This window comes from Bactrocera dorsalis, chromosome 3 (genome assembly GCF_023373825.1).
Source record: "Bactrocera dorsalis isolate Fly_Bdor chromosome 3, ASM2337382v1, whole genome shotgun sequence".
In the NCBI taxonomy this organism is placed as follows: domain Eukaryota; kingdom Metazoa; phylum Arthropoda; class Insecta; order Diptera; family Tephritidae; genus Bactrocera; species Bactrocera dorsalis.
In genome coordinates this window covers 73922854-73949070 of record NC_064305.1, presented here as the reverse complement: position 1 = coordinate 73949070, position 26217 = coordinate 73922854, and the positions used below count along the sequence as shown (strand labels likewise).

General features: G+C 34.3%; 1 protein-coding gene and 1 long non-coding RNA gene across 7 annotated transcripts in view; one reads left to right on the top strand and one right to left on the bottom strand.

Annotated features, from left to right (window-relative positions):
- The window catches only part of LOC115066031 (uncharacterized), a 164932-nt gene extending 150313 nt beyond the window's left edge, over positions 1 to 14619 (bottom strand). The window contains exon 1 of the long non-coding RNA XR_007422367.1: positions 13358 to 14619. This is a non-coding gene — a long non-coding RNA (uncharacterized LOC115066031). The remainder of the gene's footprint in view (positions 1 to 13357) is intronic.
- LOC105224559 (uncharacterized PE-PGRS family protein PE_PGRS54) overlaps positions 7490 to 26217 on the top strand; it is a 35046-nt gene continuing 16318 nt past the window's right edge. For 3 of the 6 annotated variants that reach the window (XM_049452977.1, XM_049452981.1, XM_049452976.1), the window contains exons 1-2: positions 7490 to 7633; positions 10851 to 11017. The gene's annotated coding sequence lies outside the window, so the exon portion shown is untranslated. Of the gene's footprint in view, positions 7639 to 10850; positions 11018 to 26217 lie in introns of all 6 variants that reach the window. The other 3 variants (XM_049452978.1, XM_049452979.1, XM_049452980.1) reach the window with 3 other exon arrangements.

The following is a 26217-nucleotide window of genomic DNA, read 5'->3' as shown; positions in this document are numbered from 1 at the left end:
TATTTGCAGCCATCAATTGGCATTGTCTTTGTAACAAAACAAGTTTGAGGTGAGATTTTTTGATAACTTCAATTAAGTTTGACATTTCTTAGAAAAATGTTTGTATTATATAAAGTGATGCTAACAAGTTAACGATAAACAAAAGTCTAAGTAAAAACATTCCTGCACAGGGTTGAAAACTGGGTTTGCGACCCGCCACGTAAAACCAATGAAAAAAAGAGCAGCCACGGATGATAGACCCCCTTTTTGATGACAACCACTGCAAAAGCATTAAGGATTACGATTTAAGGGCATGCACTTCGAATGTCCGGTCCCCAATAAAAAAGAAAATGATACTGCGTTAGATAAGATATTACTGTATTTATAATGCGATTTAGCTTATATTCACGGCGTAAATTGTAAGGAAAAATAATGAAAACCTGTGGTTTGGAAAATAATATCGGAAGGTGGTGCTATGGTAAAATTATTACCAAACAAGAAAAAACGTTAACTTCGGCTGCACCGAAGCTAATATACCCTCCAAAGGTGCATTTCTTTTAGTAACTATGTGTTCAGTTTATATGGAAGCTGTACGCTATAGTAATCCGAACTGAACAATTTTTTCGGAGATTACATTGTTGCCTTAGAAATTAATCTATACCAAATTTCGTGAGTATATCTTGTCAAATGCAAAAGTTTTCTATACAAGAACTTTTTTCCGATCGTTCAGTTTGTATGGCAGCTATATGCTATAGTGAGCCGATTTGAACAATTTCTTCCGATATTACATTATTTCTATGAACAATAACTCATACCAAATTTCGCGAATATATCTTGTCAAATGCAAAAGTTTTCCATACAAAAACTTTTTTCCGATCGTTCAGTTTGTATGGCAGCTATATGTTATAGTGGTCCGATATCGGCAGTTCCGACAAATTAGCAGCTTCTTGAAGAGAAAATGTCATTGGCAAAATTTCAAAACGATATCTTAAAAACTGAGGGACTAATTCGTATATACATATACAGACAAACGGACAGACAGACGGACATGGCTAAATCGACTTAGCTCAAAATACTGATCATTTATATATAATCGTGACGAAATAGCTTGCCAAAAGTGCCATCCGTGTGGGTACCGAACCAGTACTAGAAATACATAAGTCGCTAATAACGATGGAATTTTCGAAAGAGCTGACAGACGAATCAAGGTGAGTTGGAATGCCCTAAAGACAGGCAGAATCCCCACGATCATGTGCAAGCGCTTCGAAGAAAAACATGAATGATTTGGAAAGTACTGCAGGGCCGTTGTTGGCCTAAGGGCAGTTGTGACCTGCCAGCATCTCATGCGAGCCGGATGGGCATTAGTAGGGAGAATACATTCAGAAATTGCAAGAAAATAGGCATGAGAAAAACACGAGAACAACTCCTCTACTTCCGTCCGGCCTTAACTAGAACTCGGCTTAGATGTATATATCAAATATTTTAGAGCTTAGTTCAAGCAACTGGATGAAATATCAAAATGAGATATCAATTCACTCTTAAAGTTCGCAAGAAGCTGTTACTTCCTTTATGACAAACACTTCAGCTCAAATTAAATCTCCGGGTGGTATTATTAAGAACCAGTAGGTCTTTGTATAGCGCGACTGCCGATCAACCTAACCTAACCTAACTTTACGTACACTCGCATATACTTGTTAAACATGAAATCTTGAATAACATACTTTTAAAGATTCGATTGCTTTAAATACAACACACAATAAACACTCGTTTATATATTTCGAAAGAATAAAATTTTCAAGAAAAAGACTTAAAAACTCCGCCCTCACTATTCAACACGAATTGAGCTCAGAATTCAATTTAACTGATTGCACATAAGGAGCAATAATTCAATGGCCCCATTGAGACTTTTATGCCTTTGAAAAGGTAAAGTGGCTGCCATTTCACTCGGCAACATGTGTCACACACTTCGATTTTCTTCGCTTGAATTTATTTCGCCAACTCAGTCGGCTGACTGCAGTTAAAACTTGTATGTGGGTGTTCATATATTTCAGGTGAACATTTGTGCGCTTTCAAGTGGGAAATGGGAGCGCATGAAAGGACTGCATCATTACGAATTCATGCATTATCTTTCTCTTGGGGGCTGACAATCTAAATGAGAGCGTGATCATCAAGTGTGCCAGCTAACTTACTTGTCACATGTATCATGCAAAATACATGTGTATGTGTTTGTTTTGTATAGTGAATAGGTGCTTTTCAAAGTTACGGGTTACATAAATAGACGGTTTTCATGCTCAACGTAATTGAACTGATTTAAATAGTTACGTGAGAAATAGAAGATTATTTATTTGCCAAGAGCTTCTCTGTATTTTTCTTTATATGCAATGCTCTTATTGCAAACTTATTTGATAGGTGTTTTTAAAAGACACATTTTTCAATTCAGGTAAGGACAATCGATGAAACAAGCTTATAGAAATTCTCAAAACATCACCAATCGAAATAAGTTAAAGAGAAGGACCTCGACTAAAAAGTTGTCTTTCTACGAATGTAGAAAACTTAAGACTTTATTAAGTTTAGATGTAATTTAGAATTTTTTAAGATCAACTGTGTTTGTTACTTTCTTTCGCCCAAAAATGATAGTGAGTAATCGACCTTATCGTGTCTACTTGGATTACATCAATTGTTCGGTAAAATCCTTAACCCAAAAACAAAAGACGAACAAGTTTGAGAAGCTAATAATCTTATATCCAGATATTAGAAAATATACATTAAGACAAAAAGCAACCTTCGAATGATGTTGGTGGATATTTTGGGTATGATGCACGTCTTGCTCGGGTCGTTCCGATAAAGCTGATTTTTTTTTTTCAAAAAGAGTACCGTTAACAGGTATCTTTAAACATGCTTGATCGTGCGATTCCGATATCACATTCATGGAGAGCAATTTAACTGCCGATGAGACATGAGGTTTATGAGTTTGGCACGGAAATATGTCAACAAGCATGGTGGGAAAAAACGTGTCGAAACCAAAAAACCATGCCAAAGCTGCTAAAAAATCTCGTGATTTGGTGGATCATAAATTTGTGCCGAAAAAACAGGCGGACAATAAGGTGTTTTATTAGGCCATATTAAGGTATTTACGTGAAAACATCCGTCAAAAACGACCGGAATTGTGGAAGAACAGTTCATGCATAATGCACCATTGCATCGAACCGCGATTGAGACCGAATTCAAAGCTAAAAACGAAATGAATACCATCGATCAGCTACCGAATTCACTAGATACCGTTTGATTTTTTCTTGCTCCCTAAACTGAAATTCCCACTCCATGCAAAACGTTTTCAGTCGATCGAAGAGATAATAAAAAATCGCAGAAGGAGCTGAAGCTTTATAAAAAGTGTTTTAAGAACTCGATAATCTGGTGGGGATCACTTTGAAGGCGACAAAATAAATGTTGATAAATAATTAAGTATTTTGCGGATTTTTTTTTTACAAATTTCTTTCACTTTTTGTCACAATGTTTACCTCACTTTTGATTTCAGATAATTGGTATGTGGACTAAAAACTATAGACTTTCACATAGCAATTCAATTACCGTTAGAAAAAAAAAAAAACAGCAACAATGATGCAGATAGGTAGGTTAACCTATGGTACCTAGGTTCGGAGCCGCCAAAAGCCTGCTTCGAGTGGCTACCTCTCAATACATACAATTTCAAACAAAAAAATCTAAAAAATTATAGCCTCAAACCACTGCCGGGGCAAAAATAGTCTTCCCTGAGTGACTATTTCTTGTTGATAGACAACTATCGGGACCTCCAACCTCTCCTCTCCTCTCGGCCACCTCACGCTGATTCCAATTTTGCCTTAAAATTATTGAAAGAGTACTTTTTAACGGCGTTACCTTCAAAGAGCAAGCTGAAACTCCGCATCCATTATTCAGGAATCCTCATGGAAGAAAATACTTACATAGCAACAAAAAATTAAGTACAATTATGTATATTTAAGTATATTTATTTTTCGTCACATGCTTCAAATCGAAACAGTTTTATCTAAATCTTAATAAAAAGTACAAATCTTGCAGTGAAACTTGCAAACGTCAATACATAATAATATAGTAAAACTAATCAAACTAACAGTAATGCGTAAGGATTAAAAGTAAACACAAAGTAAGAATGACAGCTGCTGCTCTCTAATATATGTATACCATACATACATATGGATATGTTTACACAAAAACGTGCAAATTCATTCAACATATTGAAATAACAGCTGTTCCGTCATCGTTTAATGCTGACAACAGTATTAGCAAAGCCCAAAGGGCGTGGGTTGCTTGACGTCACGAACATGGGAGAAAAATTTCCTTCACTAGCATGCAACTAAAATTAGAACACAACCGCTAGACAAAATAAGGAAACAAAGATCCGACGCACAGCCGCGTACAGGTAACAAAAGATTAGTAATTATTTGGTGCGAAAAGTGGTGTGAAAAGGTTTTTCATACAATGGATAAAATATGTCACAGAAATAAAAGAGGTAGTTACAATAAAAAGTTGTTGGAATACAAAAATAAAATTTAAAGTGGTTTTATTAAACCCTGAAGAGAGTATATTACGTTCGGCAGGAAGTTTATAAAATCGAGCAGGCAAAAATGTATATATGTAGAAATGAGCAGCGTGACGAGCTGAGTCGATTTAGCCATGCCACCAGGTTTTGAGCTATCGATCTTATATTTTGTACACGTTTTTTCTTTGGCACGAAGCTGCACATTTGTCGAAAAATCCGATTTCGAACTATTACTATGTTATAGTTGCCATACACACTGACTGGTAAAACTCTGGTCTTTGTATGGCAAACTTTCTAATTTAACAAGACATCGCTCAGCAATTTCGCTTAGACTATTATCCATGGCATCGCTACAATCTTCAAATAAATTAATCAAGTCAGACCAGCGAACTGATCTTTTTATACCCTTTAATGCTATAAAAAATGCACCTGTAAAGGGTATTTTAACTTTGGTACCGCGGAAGTTAACTTTTTTTCTGGTTTTTTAGAAGAAAGAATATTCAGTGATTCTTGAATAATTACCCTTGAATAAAAGTGAGATTCAATCCTTAAAAATTTTTCGGTGCGGCATTTAATAGCTTGAAGATATTCTTTGCCGACCTTAATTACTCAATTAGCAGTTTGCTTATTATTAGGAAATGATTTACTATCAAAATAACGTAGAGACAGTTTGTTATCAAATTTTGAGCTCGGAAGTTAGTTCATTAATGTCTTAACATTGAGTAATTAGTTACCACTAGTTTAACTATCTGAAAATATTCTTTTAATTCACTAAATTAGGGCACATTAGCCCAGACACACACCGTAATTAGAAAGAAAATTTCCATATAGCAAAATAAGGTGGAGACAGTCTGACAAATTTTGAGCTCAAAAGCTAGTCCAATAATGCTTTGACTAATTACTCTATTACCACTACTTTAACTATGTTAAGACCGTCTCCAAATAGAGTAAATTAGTTTTAACAAAGGCATTGAAAACAAAATAAAGCTAACCCCAGTTGTTGACAGTTTTGAATGCGAGAGTTCAGTCCCAATACTAGCTCACTCTCACATTAATGCCTTTAATAATTACTCTATTACCACTATTTCAATTATGAGAAGATATTTTTTTAATTGACTAAATTAGGACATATTAGCCGAGACCTCCACCAATATTAAAAATAAATATCGTTAAGGCCAATCGCTGAGAATTAATCCAAAAGTGCCTTCACTAATTTCATATTACCCAAGACACTCACCGTCTTTGAAGAACAAAGTTGTACAAGATTTTGTTTAGAATCATAACTAGTTAACTTCTGCTTACAATTTTAGAGCTCGGATGTTAGTCTTATAATGAGAATACATTCCAAATTGAATTAATTAGGGCATATTAGCCGGGACATAAATCGATATTAAAAATAAATTATTTGGTATTTCGTCATAATTTCATCATGGAAAGCCAGGACAACGTTTACAAATCAGGGATGATGTGATTTCTAATTTCTAATGAAAATATTGCTGACGTTCAGGTAAGTGTTGCTGAAGACTGCAGAATTAGAACTGTCTGAAATTACAACCAGGCGGATTTTGAGAAAGAATTTGGGCGCGAATTCATAAAAAAAATTTTCTCACTCAAGAACTGAAGCTATTGGACCATCGTAAATGTCGTGAATTTGCTGATTTTGCCTTGAAACAATTTGAAGAAAATCATCTTCTCCGATGAAGCTCACTTTCATCTGAGTGGCACGGTATATATACAAAACTGTCAATTCTGGTACAAAGAAAATTCCATGAACAACCATTACAATCACCTAAATCATGGGTCCCTACTTCTTTCGAAATCAAGTTTGTTACTATCAATGGTGAGCTGTACGAGCTCGTATAGATTGATGATAACCAACTTTTTTATGGGCGCAATTGGAAGAAGTTGACCTTGACAATATCTGATTCTAAAAAGGTGGCAACGTGCCACACAGCACGTGCAACAACCGAATTAGTGCGAGAGAGGTTTGGAGATTTGATTATTTCAAGAAATTGTAACATTGAAAATCCATTAAGAAATAGTCATTTAACACCATTAGACGACTTCTTGTGGGGTTATTTGAAGCCATAGTGTCTAGCGATAAAACATACTCTCTTCAAGCTTTAGAAGTCAATATTGAACGTGCTATTTATGACTTACGACTTGTTTAAGAACGAAAAAGTACTCGAAAATTGGGTTCATCGAATTCGTTCTCGCAAAAGCACGCGTGGAGGCCATTTGAATAATGTTATATTCAGAACTTAATTGTACCGATTGTACTTGAAGTTAAATAAAAGTAAATTTGAGCTTCTTTAACAATTAGTATGTGCGTACTTTTCTTTTAAAAATCATATCACTCTCATCGGAAAACCCTGTATTATTTGTACCTAGTTAGCTTCTAGGAAAAATTAAATATTAAGAAGGTTTAATGTATAAAAAGGTAGCTGAATTCCCAAAAGGAAAGAAGCATTAACCAAAAATTTCTCATGTGGGCCTTCTTGGGTTAAACATGTAAATGCGCACCTAGCCACATACACACACACACAGCCATTTATAATGTTTTGTCTATATAAGTGTGTATGTATGATTATGACATTTTACTATACAATGGGTTATAAGTAAGGAGCTTTTGTAAATTTAATTCATAAAACTCACAAATGCTCGCAACCCCTGTGCGTTGTAGTCTCATATGGTATGTACGCCGCAAAGTATGCTATGCATATTGCATATGCATCTAACCCTACTTATAGGACTAACAGCCGATTTCACACGAAGCGCTTGAGAAAGCTTTCGCCGCCAAAGTGCACACATACATATACACACATACTTGCACACATGTTAGGTGAGCATTGCGCTGGAGCTTTTCCATGCGGTGCTGGTTGTATACTATGCATTCTCATCGGTCGGCAAAGTTTTTCGTCCTTCTGCTCACGACATGATAACGACGACGACGCCAGCATATGACGACAGTCGACAGGTGTTGGCTAATGCCGAGTGACGCTACAAATATTCAGTTATTCAGCGTACGCGTACGTGTTCGGTTCGTCCATTGTATACGCGGAAAATTTTATTTGGTGCGATAATATATAAAATCGAAGTGTAAAGTGTGACAATTTTTAGAAATAACATGTCTTTCACCCTTGTCCACCACAAATAGAAACTTTCGGTTTATTTGCTTGTTGCTGCGTGAATTTGCGTTCCCGTGTGTCTGTGTGTGTATGAGTGCGTGTCTGTTTTTGGCAATTGACGATGAAAATAACTTTGCTTATGAGAACAACTATATATATTCCATATATATACATAGGTACATCTGTATGTAAATATGTAAGAGTATAGAAAGCTGTTGCTGTGTGTTTGTCTGTTTTTCCACGGTTACATATAAGCAGCAAACCCGGATTATTAACGCATAATTCAAAACTTTCGATTTTCGAAAACAAAATACACGAGTTTAAAGTTCTGTTTTCCTAAAAGTTGGATAATAATGCGCTTAAATCTCAAAATATGCATATTAGAATGAAAAATTAATAAAAAAAATTGATTGATAGACACTTCCCATTCTCAGTTTCTTAATTGTAACGGGAAGGTGCTTATTTTTAGATAGAAAAATTTTTATCTCGCTTCCAGCTATTCGAAAAATCATTTCGTTTCGCGGATTTTGTAGGAAATTGAATGCTCTTCAAAAAAGATCCACGACAATTTTTTCGAAAACCTAACCGTTTAAAAAATATTTACGATTAAAGCTAGATTAATTATAGAACAAAATGTTTTTCTTATGAGTTTAGAACTCGACGCAAAAAAATTATTATAAATCGGGAAGGAAACTCCTTGGTTTGTAGAAAATTTACTGCTGATATTACTCTACAAGATCTAATAAATATAAATCCATTATTTTTTCAATAAATGAAAGATTTTATTCAGCATAGCTACAATGATGCCATTCAAGTCAAGTATACACTGTTGTGTTCGTTAACTTCCTGCTATGCCAACCTTGATGTCAAGCTTAGACTACGAGGTCCAGATTTACACTCCCAACCAAGCTTCCGCAGGTTCTGGCGATCAATTATCGAAATGTGGGGTCTGGCGCTATCCTGTTGGAACACAATTCTTCTTCTTTTGGCCATACCAGCCGCTTCTGGACAGTCCAATGCCTTCGGACAGTCCAATGGTTGTCAATACAGGTCCTAAATAAGAGTTGGGAGGCAATTCATGGTAGATGATGCCTTGCGAAAGTCTCCATACACATAGCAAAACTTTTCTGACCCTTAATTCTGGTTTGGCTACTGTATGTGTTATTTAACAATGACGATTATTGCTTGACGTTTGTCATAAGTGAACCATCTCTAATACCCATTCGGAAATCTAATTACATATATTGTGCGAATTTATAGCAATTCGTGGATAGAAATAAGATTCGTAGGTTTTTTTACCTTAACTCGTTCTTATTCAAACAACGTACTTCATTTTGCATCCAGCCTTATTTCAGTCGTTTTTTATTCCAGTCGCTTTTATATACTCTTGCAGCATGTTGCTACAGAGTATAACAGCGCACCCAACGGTTGTATGTATAACCTGAAACTAATCGAGATAGATATAGGGTTTATATACATACATATATATGATCAGCATGACGAGACGAGTTGAGATCCGGCTGACTATCTGTCCGTCCGTCTGTCGGTGCAAGCTGTAACTTGAGCATAATAAAACTTGGTATGGGGATTCTTTGGTAAAAAAAAAAGTACGACTTCGTAGATGGGCGCAATCAGGCCACTACCACTCCCACAAAACGTCATTACCATAGTGCCATAACTAAGCACTAAATTAAGATATAAAACTCTAATTTGGCACAGGGGATCGCAGTAGCCAGGGCCAGGTGGCAAAAAATAAAAAAGAAATGGGCATGACGCTGCCCTCTAACAAGTTTAATGGTCTAATATCTTAAACCACTTAAGGTACAACAACCAAATTTGCCTAGCACAAATATTATAAAAAATCCTGCCGACAGTGTGAAAATGGATGAAATTGGGAGATAACCTAGCGCACTTCCCGTATAACGGTACTGTTCAAAGCTACTGCAAGTGCAATAAATATATAACTAATTATGCCACAAGCATTAAATTTTACCTCCAGGATGGTATAAGAGAGCTTATGGCGAAAATTGGACAATGGCCGTGGCAGCGCCCACTTTTTTGAAATTCCCATATTCGGAACCCTACGGACCGATTTCGACGAAAATGCTACGTACTAAGCATTCTTCTCATACTCCTATGTCACAGTGTGGAAGTGAGCAAAATCTGACTACCATCACGCCTACTTTCTATGTGATATATTTTTAAATTACACTTATTTCTTTCAATTTCTAGTGTACAAATCAAAAAGTAATTAATATAGCGGAATAAAATTCTTCAGTAATAATTCCCTTAAAGTATGCCATCTTTTGACTAAAAATTGTCAAAACTGTCAAGACCCTGGGTACCGCATGGACCACACAAAGTTGACTTTTTACCGTAAATATCGGTCAATGTGTCAGATTTATAATTGAAATTGAGAGAGAATCATTTCCTGATAAGTAGTATGTCAGTGTGCTACAAATAGGTTGAATTGGGTTAATACCCCTTACCCCTCATATACCTAATATAAAGTTTTCGAACTTCCGCTTGACTTGCGGTATATAGTATGCAAATATTTGGAATACAAAGAAGGAAGCTATTTGAACATGTTTTTCTCTCAAAGCTAATTATTTACGAATATATTTATAAACATGGTGGAACCTAAATTTTCAGAAAATTTCAGTCATTTATTTTCAGTTCTGTGATTTTTTATATGAGATATTTTGACTGACCAAAGTCAATTGCTATTATTGTGAAAGCTAAGTATCAAACTGGAACTGGAACACCCCGTTTATAGATACATGTGTATAGTCAAACCGGGTGATTATAATTCCATATAATGAATAGAATTTTTTTTGTTAAGAAAATTATATTTCACGCCAAACGAAAAATCTGTGCAGAAGAGGGTTAAGCTTAACGCGCAAGTATATTGTGTGTGGGTGTGTACGTATGCCTGTGAGTGAGCGCCTTTTATTTGCTTTATCGGCATTGTAAACTCGCGCGTGCAAATATCGTTAACGCTACTTACACCTCATATCTGCATACATTATTTTATCCTCTACCCTGCTAAACTCAAATCAATTCCTTTGTCGACATGGTAGATTTCCAATTGAAATTAATAGTTATTGCAATTTTAATCAAAGCTAATCGAAGCTTTGCTCTTTTTCTTTTTGCTTGACATTTATTTATTTTTTTTTCTCTTTGCTTAGTGATTTTGCTGCATTTTTGCAGTGCAGTGCAAATAAACCGTTGGAAAATGTAAATCTGTCGTGACTTTCATTTGAAAGCAATTAAATGAAAATAATAGATTTGTCTGGCCCACACAGAAGAGCATAGAAAACGTATTATTTGAGCGTAGAATCAGCACCCTTCAAAGGTAAGTAATGTATATTGCAATGTAGATATGTATAAGGGGTTCAGAAGTTGGAAAGTAAATCCGAAACTAAAACTTATACAATGTTATATTTATAACATTAACGTACAGTTTTCATCGGTCAAGAAATATTCAGTCGTCGGACAAATTCCACTAAAAAGCTTTACTTCAGCGTATAGGAGAACCCTAAAACGTCCCAATTATGCTTTTTGTGATGATTACTCGGCATCATAAATGACTTTCTTATTTTTCTTTATTGGCCTAGACAGCGCCAATCGTTCGTTATTTGGCGACAATTCGCGATCCCAAGTGCAGGCAGATCCTGCTCCACTCTGTTTTTCCAACAGAGTGGAGTTTTTCCAGTTCCTCTGCTTCTCCCGGTGTGCACTGAATTCTCTCAAAACTGGAGTGTTTTCTTCCATCCGGATAACATGGTCTAGACAGTGTAGCCGCTGTCTTTTGATTCGCTGAACTATGTCAATGTTGTCGTACAGCTTATTGTAAAACTCATCGTACTGCGCCAAGAACCATAAATCTTCCGAAAAACTTTTCTCTCGAACATTACTAAAGAAGACTCATCGTGATATCCTCGACCATGCTTATTCTGTGTTGGTTTTCGATGCTGAGATTGCTGTTGGTGTAAATACTGGTTTCAAGACACACGAAATTATCTACGACTTCGAAGTTATGACTGTCACATTGACGTGGGAGCCTAGTCGCGAATGCGGTGACTGTGTGTTTGATGACAGGAGATATTTCGTTTTGCCTTCGTTCACCCATACGCTTCGCTCCTTACCCAGTCTGGGGAAACTAGAACTAAAGCGTGGTTATTGAAGCCAATAATATCAATATCATTAGGCATAGCGCCATTTCCGGTGGCTTTAAAATCGACGCACGGGTCTTTTTCAAGATTTGGAACATCGTGAAAATCTGGTCGATAGTAGATTTTTCAGATCTAAAGCCATACCGAACGCCGAATACTACTTTCCGACATCAGCATAGGTGAGACACTGTTTATAGCGACCCTATAACTTTTCGATATCATTTTTGTAGTACGATTTGTCCTCTTTGTTCCAAATAGGCTTCAATTTCGGGAAACTTCTTCCCAGCGAGCATTCTTCTGAGATCTGAGAACAAGAAATAGTCACGGGAGACCCGACCGGGAGAATATGGTGATTGCGGAAGCAATTCAAAGCCCAATTTATGATTTTTTGTCATCGTGTGGCACGGTGCATTGTCTTTTTGAAACACCATTTTCTTGTTCTTCAAATGCGCTCATATTTCAACGACTTCGTCCTTCAAACTTTCCACTAACACTATATACTAGTCGCTGTTGATGGTCCTTCATTTTTCAAGGTAGTCAATAAAAATTATTCCATGAGCATCACAAAATACAGCCGCCATAACTTTGCCAGCCGACTGTAGTGTTTTTCCATGCTTTGGAGCGGATTTATCGTATGCACTCGGATGACAGTCGATTGGATTTCGGAGTGAAATGGTAGAGCCACGTTTCATCCATTGTCACATACCCCCGCAAAATCTCGGGTTTGTTACGCCTAAACATCTCCAAACACAGTTCCAAATCATCAACTCGGGATTGTTTTTGGTTAAAAGTGGTTGACATCTTTAGAGTGCCTACTATCTCGAATAACTATACTTTACGATAATCCAAAATTATTTTGTGGATTTTTTTGATGTTTTCATCAACCTCTTTTGGGCGTCAACTGCGTTCACAGTCTTCGTTGCTCATTTCACTTCACCTATACTTAGCATATAAGTCCTTGATAGTTGATTTTCTTGGGCAATATCCGGAAACTCGTCACCAAGCCAAGTTTCTGCTTGAACTGATTAATTAAGTAATGATTTTCCCAGACAAAAATAACTCTCATAAAATGAAAATTACCTTCTGGGCGGTTGTATAGAAGTTATTCCAACAACATATACTTAAATTTCCAACCCTTTGAAGAAAAAGTTTACTTTATTAAAGAACAACCCAATTTCAAAATAGTAATGCCATTGCAGCACATTATCATGACTTCTCAAATGTGAAATGTTCGCTTAAATTTTGCACTTTCCTGAAATTATAGTGAAGCTTGATGCCTTGATAAAGAGTTTTGTATTACAACCGCGTAATGAAGCCAAATTAGCTGGCAAACAGATATCTGAGTACCAAAAACAACAGCAGCATCAACAACAACAACAATATCAACAAGGGCATAAAACAATAGAAAACGGTGGTGGTGATGGTTATAATGGCTGTTTTATGCTCAACAAATTTATATTACGGTTTCACTTTACATACCTACTTGTAAAACACAAACAAAAAATGTGCAGATGGCTTACCTGTTTGGTATACCTTCTGGCCAATTGTGTGTATATCGTTATTTTTCGTTTATGTTTTTGTTTTTGTTTTCGTTCTGTGTTCTGTTTGTGCACGCTGTCATGCCATCATTGCATAATTTCGTTCGTTAATTAACAGCGTCGATGTTTACGCTCGCACATTCACACACAAACGGACGTGTGTGTTGTTATTTTATTTCTATGAAAATTCCCATAAATTATTGTTAGCACAGGATCACAATGAAAATGGTAAACGGCGAAAATGCTGAGGCATCAACTGGTGTGTATTTTGCTGCCCAGTAGGGATACTTTTTGTCCAGTAGGAATTTTGCGAGTTGCAAGGGCCTGTGTGGGAAGGACGGCATTTTTAGTGGCAACTTGTTGGATTTTACTTTTCATTTTGGCACGATTTTTCACTATTTACACTTTATTATTTTCACTTCAAATGTTATTTTTAAAGAGATTTAACTTTTTTGGACTTTTAATTACACTTTTATTTTAATTTTTTTTATTTAAAGTTTTTTTATATGATATTATTTTATAAGACTTTATTTCACGATTTACACTTTATTAATTTCACTTTTTATTTTTTTTTTAAGAAATTTCACTATTTAAACACTTAATTGCACTTTAACTTATTTTTTTTTTTTTTTTTTCCACCATTTGGACTATATATTATTTTGACTTTGGATTTTTCACTTAATACTTGACTTTTATTTATTTTTTTCTTAACTAATGGCACTTAATTACTTTATTAATTTTTTTATGATATTTTATTTCACTATTTCAACTTTATTGATTTCACTTTTAATTTTATTTTAGGGAGATTTCTCTACATAAACTTATAATTGGACCTTTATTAAATTTTTTTTTATTATTTCTTTTTACTTTTTATTTTTATTTTTTACTTTTTATTTTTTTATGATATTTTTTTCATTACTTGAACCATATTATTTTCACTTGGATTTTTCTTTCAGATTAAAAAGACTTTTATTTCACTTTTTCTTAAATAGAGACACTTACTTACTTAATAATTACTTACTTTCAATAATTATATATTTCTTTTTTTTATTTTTTTATGAGATTTTATTTCGCTATTTAAACTTTGCTCATAGCACTTACACATTTTATTTTTTTAAAGAGATATCACTAAGACTTTTCATTACTTGGCCTATATTAATTACACTTTTCACTTTTTAAGAGATTATTTCGCTATTTATATTTTACTAATTTCACTTTTTATTTTATTTTATTTTATTTTATTTTTTTTTTATATTATTTTATTATATTTTTTTTTTTTTTATTTTATTTTATTTTATTTTTTTTATTATTTTATTCTATTTTAGTTGCCACTAATACATATGCCTGTAATAAAAAATAATAAAATTTTTAATAAAAAAAAAATTAAAATCTATTTATAGTAGAATTGCAAAATTAAACACACTAAAATAAATTTCATATTTTATAATTTAAACTAATTTATTTTAAATTTTACACATAAATCAACAGAAATAAAAAGCCTTAAATATCGGCTTTTTGGACAATGAGAAATAAGAAAGTAAAAAAGGATATTAATTTTCCTCAAAGAAAATAAAAGTGATACTAATTTTCCTCTAAGAAAGTAAAAAATATATTAATTTTCCTACAGGGCATGTGCAAGCGTATGTTACACTTCATTATTAGTATTTTGGCATACCTTTTTCGGTAGATATTTAATTAGGTCTTCTAATTGTTTATTAAATTAATTGCAAACACTCAGCTGATATTAGCACTGATTGATGATATTTACTACATATAATATGTAACAAGACAATTACAAATATGCCTAATGAGGATAAAGGCATAAAAATGAAATTAATTGGTATTTTTAGTTAAGTTTAGTACAATCCAAGGAAAAATTTGTTGGGTATTAGATTACAGATATTATTCAGAAGCTAAGTATTTCCCGTTTTACACCCTGAAATGATTTAACACACAAAAGGAAACGTCGGAAACACTATAAAGTATACATATCACATAAAAATCAGTGTGACGAGCTGAGTCGATTTAGGCATGTTTGTACGCGAACTAGCTCCTCAGTTTTTGAGTAATCGATCTGGAATTTCGCACACGTTCTTTTCGCTCGATGAAGCTGGTTATTTGTTGGAACCACCGATATTGCATCACTACAGCATATAGCTGCCATACACACTGAATGATCGGAATTAAGTTCTTGTATGGAAAACTTTTTTATTTGACAAGATATCTTCAAGAAATTTGATACAGAATAATATCCTAACCAGCGTTACAATCTCGGCAGAAATTGCTCAGATCGGTCAACTATAGCATATAGCCACCATACAAACTGACTGAACAAAATTAATAAAAATATATTTTCATACCCTTTTATACTATAAAATGCACCTGTGTAGGGTATTATTAAAATATCTTTTAATAATTGAATCCTTTTTTTTAGTCAAAAGCAAGCGGTTGCTAGTTCGTAATTTTCCCAACAAAAATATTAGTTTTAGATTACTCACACGCAGCGGTGCACCATAGTATATGGTATGTAGAATAATGAATATCTCTGTTAGCATTAAAAATACGAATTTTTAATTGTTTGAATTAAGTTTCAAAATATTCATGTAAAACTTTGATTCATAATAATCGAAATTTCATATTTCAATATTAAATGCCTTCATTCAGTTTAGAATTTAATACAAAATGAAATAACGCTTACCTCCAACCGAAAAGTCTAACACATTTCATTCATATTTATTCACGAAATATTCACCATTGAGTTTCTTTAGTATTACCAAAACGATATAATCCAATCAAACATAACTATCTCAACAATTCCTAAAGCTATTGGTTACAATGCACTTAATCCCAAATCTAAATTTCATCAAAATTTTCAAAAGGAACAAAAACTTACTTGAGCAACAAATTTCATTTGGCAAAGACAATGGAAATTTTGTAGCAAAACATGCCAAATTCCATTGGGAATGCGAAATTGCGATTGATGAGTGGCTGAAGCAAAGAAAATTTTCAAGAAGCAATTAACGCACATAACCTTACGCTTGGAGCATAACGCCCACGAAGTTTAATCGAAATCGAAAGCATGTAGCAACTTTCTACAAGTCGAACACTTCAATTAGTCGAGGTGTTGGTTGAGAGTGTTAATGAACTGGCTGACGCAATTGAGTGGCGAAAAATTGTATTTTAAGTTTAAATCACTTGGAAAGAAATTGATTGAGTGGCAAAGAGTGATATTCTCAAAAAATAAGTATCGAGGATGAAAAGAAAATATTTACAAAGGCATTGCTATTATTTCGAATTAAACTTGAAAGGTGCTCCCATTAAACATATATTCACAAAATTTACTCAACTTGGCTATATGTAGTACACAAAAGAGGAGCTTGTGAAGGCAAGCGAAGTGCTCTCTAGCTGTCTGAAAAGACAAGGACATCTGAGTCCAAGTTTACGGGTCAAATGAGCAATTTCAATGTGTGTCTAGTACTGGCTAACAATATAACTAACTCCAAAAATATAAATAACTCTCATCAGAAAAGTACCAAGGTGTGGTACAGATAAAACAAAAGCTGTCTCCTTTCACAATTTTCTCATCCATTCTCCATTCTTTCGAGAAATTTTTTTATAGTTGAATCTTCATATAAATATTTTTCAGTTTTGGTATTATCAGTTGAAGCATCCCACAGAGACTCTTGGTTTTACTGAACAGTCCTAATCTATTAGGTTATAATATATTTTGGTAAAGTTTTAAAGCACATCGCGCCACTCACATTTCAGCTTTCCTTTGAAAAGTGTTTCTTGCCTTTTTGTGGTCTACAGAAAAGTCAAACTTAAACGTAGTAAACCGCTCTAAAAATGTGAAAATTCGGTTTCAAGAAAATTGGCAACGTTGTGAAGTTTATGCTTTTGCTTCAAGTATAGACATATTAATTTTACTGCTGTCAGATAAACTGATTGTCGTCGTTTAACAACGACGGTTATGTGCAAAGATTTTGGGAGAAATGAGTCGTTTCTATATATGAATATCTGTCTAACACTGTCTTGATTTTGAAGTTGCTAAGTATAACTGGGTAACTGGTGGTCTAGAGAAAACACAAGCTCCTTCCGTCATAATTTTTTCAACCATTCTTCATTATTTGGAGATATTTTTATAATAAAAATATTTTCCAGTTTTGGAATTTTAGATAGATTCAGGGTCTTTCAGAGAATCTTTACCGGTCTGAAGACTTTTTAGGCAAATTTTAAGATTAATTCAGTTTTGTTTGTTCTTTCAAATAATTAGCTTTCTTTATATAGTTTTCACTACCCCAAATTTATTGACAGCCGATGTAAATCTATTTAAATTTTCACTTATAAGAAAATTGGCAACATTGTGCAAACTGTCTAATTTATGCTTGCATTTCAAGAACCGATATGTACATTAAAATGGTAATGTTGTTAGATTAGGTGATTTCATAAAATACATTATTCGTCGCTTTAAGACAGAAGCCTTCACTAATAATATTTATTTTCATTTCGCGAGCCTAATCTCTATATAAGTATTCTAAACTTTTTTTCGTCTTCGTAATCTTTTTGGTCTTTTCATATAGTTTCATTCATGCTATTAAAGAAAAATCATTAAAATGTGTTCAGAGAATACGGTATAGAATAAAACTCGAGGTATTTTGCACAATCCACACAGTAACTACACTCTTCAATTAAGTCATTCAGCAAATGTTATTACTACGTAATAATATTGTGAAATACCTGTCTCGGTAAAAAAAAAGTCATTTTTAAAACCAGTAATGAGTATTTCTCTACTCTGTTGTCCATCAGCACATATTTTCCACACAAGCACATATGTGCCTTTAAGGTCACACTGTCCCATTTAAGACAGGTGTAGCAGAGTAGGTCAAATGATTGCTTACTCGCCTAATTAGTAGGCAAGCTGCAAAGTTCTATCACTCCAAAAGGAGCAGCGTACACCCATTGGATGCTCTAGGCAACTTTAGCAAAGTAAGCTTGCGCTAAATGGAACTCACATGAGCTTTGAATCACCACGAAACTAGTTAATGAAACTGGTTCACAGACGACAACATCATCTTCCTTCACTTACTCTTCCAGAGCTTTCAATTCAGTTCTGAAAATGCCTGTGTTTTTTACAATAATTCTGACCATACCAAAAATATCCACAAAATAACTAGTTCAAAACCAGTTCTATGCTACAACTATACCAATCCACATTACATTGTTCAAATGCTCAATGAGCACTAAAGTTATGCGTCCGCTTAAGTATGGCGCTCACGTTGCGACACCTCGACAACCTAATGACATTTTACGGTGTTATTAAATGGGTAACAGAGTGACCAGCGGGGAGAACAACCTGTAGTAAAATTGCGTGTGTATGTAGAGTTGTTAAAAGTTTATTTTACATGCCAAAGCAACAATATCTGTCAAAAAGGTTATCGCTACAACAAGAATAAAAAGTATCGAAAAATGTTGGTGTGAAGTGAAGGGACACAAAAATACGAGTACACATGTACATACTTATATCATAATGAAAAAAGTGTGTCATGCTTAAGTGGTAGTGTGTTGACAGAAGTGAGAAATAGTAATATTTTTTTATGTTCAATATGACAAAACTTTAGTGCGTGCAAAGTTTCGAAGCATTTCAAAGGATGATAAGTCAGCGCTTTTTCCGTATGGAACTTAACATTTTTATGTAGCTTTTGTCAAGTGGGTTTTTAGTTTGAAAGGAGTGAAGTATATTAGTTTTTACTCACTTATAATGAAACGGGTATAATGTGAAATTTCTATGAATTTCCATGGACAATTTTCAACGATCGTAAAACTGATTTATATCAAATTTTGAATTGCATATACTAGTGCCGAATTTGATACCACTAGATAAGCTCACTTATTTGTCCACAATCGTTGTATGGTAAATATCGATCTTTCAAAAATTTACATAATTAGCATGAAAAATTATGCATGGAATTTGATATGAAGGCGTTTTAAATAGCTTATATTAAATATTATCTGCAAGTGAGTTTTTATTAAGAAATCTTGTTAATTGACTCAACTAAGCTACTAATAGACTCCTTAAGCCACTAACTGACTCCATTAAATATTTTATTGACTCTATTAAGCTATTAATTAGCTAAGTTAAACCACTAATAGACTTAATTTGGCTACTAATGGAGTAAATTAAGCTAATAATTACTAAATTTTTTATACTTTATAATTATATAGGTACTCTTAATCAAATTTTCATCGGAATGTAATAGGGAATATTATTAATTGACTCAATTATGTTATTAATGGACATAATTAAGCTACCATTTGGGTCAATTAAACTTTTGATTGACTATATTAAGTACTATTTGACTAAGTTAAGCTACCAATATACACAATTAAGCTATCTATGGACTCAATTAAACCGCTAATTGAGTCAATTAGGATAAAATCTATAGTTGTGAACTATTTCGTCAGGATAATTCTGCCGTCAGGACTTTCCTCTGATTAAAAATTTTTTTAATGACTCTATTAAGCTATTAATTGACTAAGTTAAGCTAATAGTAGACTCAATTAAGCTATTTTTGCACTAAATTAAATTTCTGGTTTACTCAACTAAGCTACTAATTGACTCTATTAAGCTATTAATTGGCTAAATTAAGCTTCTAATATACTTACTTATGCACTAAATTAAACTACTAATTGGGTCAATTAAGCAGATGATTGACTCAATTAAGGAGCTAATTGACTCAATTAAGTTATTAATTGACTCCATTAGCGGTCAACCTTATAGTGGCGAACAATTTTGTCAAGTTAGATGTGCCATCAGGTCTTTCCTTTGATTATACATTTTTATACTTCATCATTGAATAGCTCTTTTTACACAAATTTACATACATATATACCATATATTGTTAAGTTTTATATGGTTTTACCTAATTTTTGCATTAATTTAAACACGAAAACAATTTGGATTAATCTGCACATTTTTTCTTTTGAAGCTATTTTTGGCCACACTTCCGTTCTACCACAAAGAAAAAAACACGTTTGACGCACAATAAATTAATTATTCATTTCTGCACTTTTATTCTTGGAAAGCTTGAAAGAGTTCACGCCAAAAAGAAACAATGTAAACCTGCCCTTTCTTTGTATTCGGTATACACTGGTGTCAGAGTTAATGTAAATTAATGAGTTTCCGCATTTTTTGTTTTTTGTTGATTTGGCTATTTTGGTAGAAGGTAGAAGTTTCAGATTGGGAGTGTCTGTTACAACAACAAAACAAGTGGGCATAAATAACTAAAGCTAATGGGAGCAATACACAGATTTTACATATGTTTTCACACGTATGGTACATGCATAGTATGTATAAAGTTATATCATATATTCACAGTAAAGGATAATGTGGAGTGGCTAATTTGGTTTCGAAAGCCTTAAATAGAAATATTAGTCACAGGGGTGTTGCTTAACTTGCCGGTTATAAACTATTGATTTGAATTCTAGGTTTCATTAGTTGCACAAGTTAGTGAAATAGTGCTAATATTGTGCATTAATTAATAATAAATATAAAGGAAGTAATAAAGGAAGCAACGAAATCAAACTCAGGAAGTTTATTGACCAGTTTGCTAATGGCTTTTTAATAGAAAATGGTCAATAATTTTATAAATTTCACTTTTGTATATATGTATGTTATATAACTTGAATTTTCGAAATAATCAAAGTATATGATCATGTGTAGGCAACAAGCTAAGTGTATAGACTGCCACTCCTTTGTTATCATTGTATTGGTGCACTAAGAAGATGGTAAGCTCCTGAGGTCAACTTGAACGATGTAATACACTCAACAACAATAAACAACAAAGTATATTTCCACACGTTGGCAGATAAATTTATTGCTATACAAAGGTAATAGGTAAGGCTCATTGACAATTGTGGAGGTGTAATTGAGTCAAACTATAAATTGGATCTTTCTACCATTGAATAAATACATCGAAATTGTAACGGGCTTCAATTTGTATTCACAATGTTACTTACAATACATTCATATTTATTCCTATATAATATATGTATGTATGTGTGTAACAAATTCACAGAGTACAGTAGTAATATAAAAAATGGAATGAAATTGTATGGGGAAAAGCATCTAGAAAATTGCTTCATCGTATAAAACAATATTGTAAAAACAAGAAAAGGAAAATAAAAGCATTTGAGAATAAAATAATTGCGAAGGAATGTCCGTCTGTCTGTATATACGCGAAAATTTTCCGAACAAAGCTACGCATTTGCTGGAATCGCCGATATCGGACCACTACAAAATATAGCTGTCATACAAACTGAACGATCGAAATCAGGTGCTTGTATGAACAACTTTTTTATTTGACGAGATATCTTCACCAACTTTGGCATGAACTATTGTCCAAGGTAACGGTGCAATCGAGTAACTGTAGCATATACATAGCTGTCATACAAACTGACTGACTAAAATTAAGTTCTTTTAAGTCATATTTTGTATCTTTGAAGGGTACTACATATATAGCTACCGTACAACCAAAGTTAGCGTTATTTTTTATTTATTATTATTTTTTCTTTTAACATTATATTCGTACAGCCACCATAAATTGTATTTTAAATAATAAGTTAGCAAGTATTAAAAAATTCCTCATACGTAGGGAGGTACCAAACTTTGAACTAAAAAATAATAATTTGGTTTTCATAACCTTCCTTTCGGAAAATCAAATTTTTTTCTAAAAACTCTTAATACTCATAGGGTATGTTCTATTTTTGGCTGTATACTAACATAATCGAGACTTTAGTTGGAAATATTCGTGTTCGTGTATCTGTATATTTAATATATAGTATCTACTTGTGATACCAGGAGGTATGGCTTGGCGAATATAAGCTGCAAAGTCTGAAATTATTATATTGGCAACATTAGGGCCAGGAGAAGGTACGAATTTGAAAGTGTTGACCGACATATTTGGCTTAAAATGTGTTAGAATAACAAAAACCATCATATGTGGTCCCCGCGAGCTAGAATAATTCTCGGACCAACTTCCATCATTTACGTCAATAAGCTATAGAAAATTCAATATTATACGTTGAGTTAGGTAAGATTCGGTTACTCTGAAAAGCTAGTAAGTAACGCAGAAACTAGTTTTGATCCTTAGCGATCCCAGACCGAATGCCATTTCACAGCTCTTGAGAAGTAGTCATCAGTCAGGATTCTAGCTTTGGACGCGAAATTCAATAGGTCTGCAGCCTTACTACAGATACCTATTCCAGTGTCTCATATCGTGGGGCCTCCAAATGTTTTACTACCCACTACCCACCGCTATATTCACCAAACTGGACGAATGGTACATACTTGATCTTAATATTGCAGGCGATGGCGTTAAAAAACCAACTGTTAAAAACCCTAAGATTTTAAGTGTGACACTAGACATCCTCTGCCCCTTTACTCCTCATAGGACCGCGATTACTGCCAAAGTACAGAGACACAACAAAATCTTCAAGTCACTAGCCGGCAGCACATGGGAAAAAGACAAAGAAAGGTTTCTGGCAACTTACAAAGCAATCGGTCGGCTTAACTACCACACACCAATATAATGATCAGAATGTAGCGAAATGCAGACGGAGAAGCTTCAGACATGGCAGAATACTTCTCTGCATACTATAACGGGTTGCCTTTTGATGTCTCCGAACGAACATCTACACAATGAAGCGCATATGCGCCCAGTTAAGTAGGATAATGAAGTTCTCTCCAGGCAGTTCCTGCTGCAGTGCTTTCGCAGAAAACACCCTTGCAGTAGTCTGCTTGAAACGGAACCGCCTTTTAGGAAAATCAAAAGGTCCTTTCTTAAGTACGTTGATGACATAAGACAATACGCCGACCAGACTTCGGACACATTTAAGTTCAGACATGCAGTGATCGTCATTCACAGTGGAACCATAAACACCTTCACCGACTCACTCTCAGTGAATGGCGTACTTAGAGTAAAACCACTACACATTGCAGACGACGATCTCGAGTTGCTGCGAGAATGGACCCTTGCGTAGCTTCGTTTTTGGATACTGTAGCAGGTTAACCTTTTACTTATCCAAAATCGACCCCGACATATGCAACGAGGTGGTTAGAATCTTCGGATATATGTCTATCATGCAACGAGTCTCCGCATGACTCTGACCACCTCCTTGCATTCCCAAGTAACAAACACATCAGTCACCCCTCCCGCTATGGTCCGACCCCGTCGATCCAGCACGTTTCCTGATCTTACGGTTGAATAACCTCTATGACAATTTACAACAACAGTAACAACGAGTATGAATTTCATTAGGGTCATATTGATCGCTAGTTTGGAAATCTTTTTCTTAAAGATACATGGGGATAAGGAAAGTATTGAGCCCACTTAACAGAGCCGTTCCCAAGACAGTCGGGTCTACGTAACCGGAACGGACCCAGATTTTTTATCTGGTCAAGGACTGTCAACTCGGCAGAATTCTGCTGCTGCAACAACAATCCGACTTGATCCAGTTTTTTAAGTACATTAATATCGGTAAGATCCGATTTTCAGTATTATGATACTCAGATTGACCGATATTTTAAGTAAAAGTCAGCCATAGATACCGAAAGTGTCTCAAAAAAGCTATTTCGAAGTCAAAAATATTTAAATATAACTTTTTAACTGAAAAATAAATGTATGATGACTTAATTAATTTTAAAATATTTAATTATAAATTAAAGCGTTCAATAGCCAATTGTTGCCAATAATTAAAACATGAATATTAAAAGCAATAGACATGAAAATTATTATCAAAATTGCGAATCAACTGAGAAAATATATTTCCGTAGAAAATAAATAAAGTCTGAAGAAAACAGGCAAGCACAAATACCTGGAAGCCAACTGTGTAAATAGAATAAAGCAATGATTTTTCAGCGATAACTTTAACGTTGTTTACTATTAAGAGTTAAGTGAATATTGAGGTAAAAAACAGAAACGTCTTTAGCATAGTAAAAGCGCACGCCTACCTCCTCACATCCACTGCATGTGGACAATAACAGAGCGAGCATATCATAGTCAGTCGCTAGTCAGCTTTAGTTCTAGACAAAAGACAAGACAAGGCAAACGCATTAAGGAAAAAATATTTATTTAAAGTAACGCCGCAACACTTTGTCAAACCCCAGATGGCAAGCAGGTAGTTGAAGGAAGCAAGTACTAAGTGCCAGTATAAGAAAGAGCGCAGGAAAGAAGAAAGAAAAATAAGGCGAATATGTCGGTGCAACGGTTTGGGTTAAGGTAAACAATGTTGCGAGCAAGTATTTAAATTTACATTTGCCTTTAAACAAACATTGTTGCCATGCCATTAAACCACACATTGCTTTGTTGCCGTCAGATGCCCTGGGCGAAGGAGTGCCCGACTGGATGAATTTAAGCAGTTGCAAAGTTCGCTTTATTTTGTTTACAAATACTTTGCATTTCTGTGGACCAGCGCCGAGTTCTTGAACCCCAACTTAACTGTACTCATATATACATAACTGTATAAGCATGAAAGCACGTTAAGCGCTGTAAAATCTTCTGCGTTACTTTTATGTAACAAAACAGCATACTTTTATGGCGTTTTCATAACTCTTTACGCATGCAAAAGTGCTTGTAATTTTATTGGATTTTGTTTTTGTTTCTTTACTTTTTCTTGTTCTCCTTTCTCTCGGCTGCGAAGCAACAGGCGTGTGAATAGAAGAAAAGATTTCTGCGCTGCTTGAGTGCGTTCACGGCTAAGTACCCTAGCATACATGTAGGCGCCGCCAGGAGGTAACCAAGTTATGCCGCCCACAATGCACACGTCGATTTTTATTATTTGAATGCATAAACAGTGTTTATTCAAAAGACTTTTAACGGCAATATTTTATGATAATTTGCAGGCGTATGAAATTCTGAATGGAAATTTTGTAAAATTGCAAATTCTTATCAGCAGATTTCTCCTTTGGCGTTTCGGGATTGCTTAGCCATATTCATTTATGTGTATGCTAATGCCTGCTTTGGCTCATTCATTCGTTGGCTAATCAAATATGCACGCCGTGATTATAATAAACGGTTACCGAAATTTGTGGAGGAAATGATAAATGAATTAATTACCATGATTACGTTGCTACGCATAATAATTTTGCTTTGCTTGGCTATGATCCCTGAAGTGCGATTGTGCTTGAAAAAGTCGAGCTGTAGGAAATTTTGTGGATTTAATTACATTATTAGGCAAAACTGAGTTCTGTAGAAAAACAATAGTTTTTTCCAATGGGAGTTTGTACAAAAAAATAGAAAGAATAAGTAAAAAGTTAACTTCAGCTGCACCGAAGCTATACTCTGCAAATATATATCTTTCTAGTATTATACATAACAGAAAAGGGTATAAATATTCCCTAACTTGGTTTTGATCAGTCAGGTTGTATATCAGGTTGATTCAAAAAATAATAATTTTTTTTCGTTTGGTACTCTGAAAAATAGGTTCCTAGACACCTCTAAGAAGCCCCTCCAAGCTACCTTATTGCATAATTTCAAAAACTATAAATCCGAGCTACAACCACGTCTACTTTTTATATACCGGCATTTTGTAACCCGCCAGCTTCTTTAACTTTAGAATCTATAAACAAAGAATTGTAATTAACAACAGAAGTAAGATACTAAGAATGTTCAAGCCGATATATCCTCTTCTTCTTTACTAGACTTTCTTTACTAGACGTAGGCACCGTTTACGCGGTTATAGTCGAGTTAGCAACAGCGCGCCAGTCGTATTTTCTTTTCGCAATGTGGCACCAATTGAAGATTGAAGTGAAGCCAAGTCATACTTCACCTGTTCTTCCCAACGAA